Source organism: Molothrus ater, chromosome 14 (assembly GCF_012460135.2).
Source record: "Molothrus ater isolate BHLD 08-10-18 breed brown headed cowbird chromosome 14, BPBGC_Mater_1.1, whole genome shotgun sequence".
NCBI lineage: Eukaryota > Metazoa > Chordata > Aves > Passeriformes > Icteridae > Molothrus > Molothrus ater.
Window position 1 is genome coordinate 20,209,476 of NC_050491.2, and position 3,374 is coordinate 20,212,849.

The 3,374-nt window shown below is 48.8% G+C and overlaps 1 long non-coding RNA gene across 1 annotated transcript; it reads left to right on the forward strand.

Moving 5' to 3' along the window:
* Nucleotides 1–2,629: 2,629 nt before the first annotated feature.
* LOC129046829 (uncharacterized) lies at nucleotides 2,630–3,024 on the forward strand. The gene is made up of 3 exons (XR_008508621.1): nucleotides 2,630–2,699; nucleotides 2,774–2,815; nucleotides 2,910–3,024. It is a non-coding gene; the product is annotated as an uncharacterized LOC129046829 (long non-coding RNA).
* Nucleotides 3,025–3,374: the final 350 nt, after the last annotated feature.

A 3,374-nucleotide genomic window follows, 5' to 3' on the forward strand; every position in this document is an offset into this window, starting at 1 on the left:
GAAAACGCCAAGGGAAGAGCCCTTTTGCCAAGGGGCAGCATCTGAGCAGGCCAGGCAGCATGTGGGGTTCCAGGAGAGGGCTTTCAACTTTCCCCTTTTACTGTGCCAGTCCCTCCCCAGAGCCCCCAGACCCTCCACAGCACTCCCAGAAAGGAGAGGGGTTATTAGGAGAAAAAGGGTTTAGAAAAAAGGGAAAAAGCTTCCTTTTCCTTTATTTTTTGTGTTCAAACTGGGAGGGACTCTGCTTCCCCTGCAATTTTAGTGGTCTCAGTTGAAAGAATCCCTGCCTTTTCTATGCTGTTAGGGGTGTTAATTGACAGGGAGTCCTCATTTTCAATTATTCCCCAGTTTAAATAGAAGGGGAAAATCTTGACAATGTTTCTTATGGGTTTGAATTAAGGGTAGCCGCCCCCTTTTTGTTGTCCTGAGGCCTAAATTGAGGGAGAAGCCCAGCTATCCCTCCATAAGAATTTGAACTGAGGGAAAAATCCCTCTTTTTTCATCCCTGGAGAGATTTAAAGAGAGAAGAAAACCCTTCTTTTCCCAATAATTAAGGAGAGTAAATTAAAGGGCAGAAGCTATTTATTTGCTATTGTATTAGTTTCAGTAGAGGTAACTGCCCCATTTCCTCTTTTTAAGGGGTGCACTGGAAGGAAGCTCTGCCTTTTTCAGCATTTTAAGGGTTTAAAAATACATTTCAGGGCCCTTCTTTCTGTGCCATAGGACCAAGTATCTCAGAGCAGGGTGAGCCTGGCATGCACTTAACCCTTACACTGCCTGGGAAGCTTTTATTTTTCTTATTTTTACTTATAATGTAGATAGGCCTAATTAGAGGCCCCAAGGAGACTTAGACGATTCATATCATAAGCATTCTTCTCCACCGGGCTCAGTCACACATGAAGTACTACTTAATAGCCACTAAGGAATAATTATGTAAGGTCACAGCAAATTAGCCAATTTATCTAGTTATGCTGCCTAAACAGAAAGTTTTATTTCTTACCAGTTTCCTGCCCATTTACTCCAAGTAGTTGTTGCAAAAAAGAAAGCACTGTTATTTTTCAGAAGAGTTTTCTTCTATAACAAGCCCTTTTCTCCCCTTGAACTTGAGTCAGAGGAGCCAAACAGCTGCAACTGCTCTGAGGGCTTTCATACCGGGTGGGATTCACCCCCCTCCCTTTTCCCGGGTGCCATGGGAACGAGAGGCGGGCACCATCAGGGGTATATTAACCCCAGCCTTTGCTCAGGGCCTTCATTCCCTCTCTGGGATGTGCTGGGATCAGAGCTCTCCTCTCATTTCAGGTAAGAGACTCTTTCAGCTTATCTCAGCTTGTTTTCAGCAGGTGTTTCTGGGCATCTAAAGCAACAGAGGCTTTGAAGATACTGTGAAGAAAACAGCATAGAATACAGGGAGTATTTAAGTTCACAGTTTTGGGTTTTGTGTTTAGGGGTGGTAAAATGCATTTGTAATTTCCTGTTTTGTTCTTATTTTGTTTTGTATTTTTTTTAGGAAGAGCACAGCTTCCAGAGGCTCCAGGTTGTGTCAACTACAACGCTTTTTTCAGCAGATTCATCTTGTCGCAAGAGGAATCTGGGAATCTGCCCAGTGTCCAAGATTATGTTTGAGATTGAGGCTTCAGGTGAGTTGAGGATTGTGACTAGGAGAGGGAGGGTGAGCGGGTATCCGGTTAGGAGTTATTGTTGGGGGGGTGGTTTTGAAGGCAGCAGGGTGAGAAAGGGTGTTTATTTGAGGGCCCCCCCACCCAAGGCCTTTTAGAAGCTGAGCAGAGGCATTCACACGTTTACAGCACACAAGGTCATCCACTGCACTCACAGGAATGCCATTTAACTTTGCCTTTCTCTTACCCAGGTGCTACTCATAATAACGGCCACAGCCTTGGAATCAGGATGAAGCTGGAGCCTGAAGGAGCCAGGCACACTCAGGAGAGGGCAAGTAGCTGACTCGCTGGGATTTGGCCCACGTAACTCTGTACTCATACTTTGGTTTTGGTTTTCTTTATTGTAGCTGACCGAGAGGCTAACAGGCGATCACGGGGCCCTCCGAGGCAGACTCATTTCAGGTCCAACGTGGATCCTCATCACCGATCATCCAAAAGATAAGTCAGGGCCACGGCCTGGAGATGGGACAATGGGAGAGTACTGGGTTGGGAGTTCCTGGGACAGATTTAAAAATTAGCAGTGGGAAAAGCAATCTTCTCCAAGGGGCCTCTTAGGACAGCTAGAGGGAGAGGCTCTAATTTTGACGGCAGCTTTCAGGCGGTCAGCGCAGAGCAGTTCCGGTCCACGTGGTGTTGTCCAGTGTACCGTGTTACCTAGTGTGTCTTTGGGGTCCCTTTTGCCTTTTCCCCTCAAGACCCTCACCACAAGCATAACGTGTCGTGTTTGTCGTCCCCCTGTTTGTCACGTTCCGTGTCATGGGTGTCCACACATATTTGTGCCGTAGCTGCTCTGCCCTGCCCTGCCGCATAGCCTGCTGCAACAGGACAAGTCCCGGGGACTTGCAGTTTGTGGGGTGTTGCCAGACTCTAGATGATATCCCTAAATAGACAGAAGATGTTTGGAGCTGTGAAGTTATCCCGCAGCCCTTTGACCTTTGTCCTCGCTTTCTTTCAGATGCAGAAGGATAAAATCCAGGGCAAAATCCATCCACCCATCCCGGGTGAGGAGGTTCCCCCGAGCAGGTCAGTCACCGTTTGTCTCTGCAGGGAGAGTGTAAAGTGTGACTCTGTTACAGCTCTGTTCTTTTTCTTTTTAGGAAGTAAAGCTGGATATCGGCAGTCAAGATGAGGTGGGCAAGGTGAGCATTGAGTAGGGTACAGAAGCAGTTGTTAATGCTCCAGTCTCGCTTTCCAGTGCAACTCTAAGCATCCGTTCCTGTTTCTGCACTTTAGGCAATCCACTCGGAGTACGCCAAGCCCCAGTCACCGACCGGCCGATGCACCGGGCGCGCCGCTCTCCCGAGCCCTGCGGAAGCATCACGGGACTCGGCGATAGAGCTGAGCGTTCTTAGGAGCACGGCGAGTAGCAGACTTGTGGGGTTTTGGCCGCGGGGCTGCCAAGATCAGGCACTGATGTTTGGTTTTCTTTAATACAGCTGTCTGAGAGACACCAGCCCGGTGCCAGCAGGACCTTCCCAGCTGACGAGGTGGCCTTTCTTCGCACCCGAGACCGGCATCCCCAGATGTGCGAGAGATAAGTAGAGGGGCATGACCCACAGAGGGGATGAAAGCGGGGGGCTGGTTTGGGAATTACTGGGAGGGGTTTTTGAGTCCCCTTTGGAGATGGGGGGGTGTCCATGAAGCGGCCCCTTAGGCCCCATAAAAGCAAAGCCTGGCTTTGGATCACAGTGCTGAGGT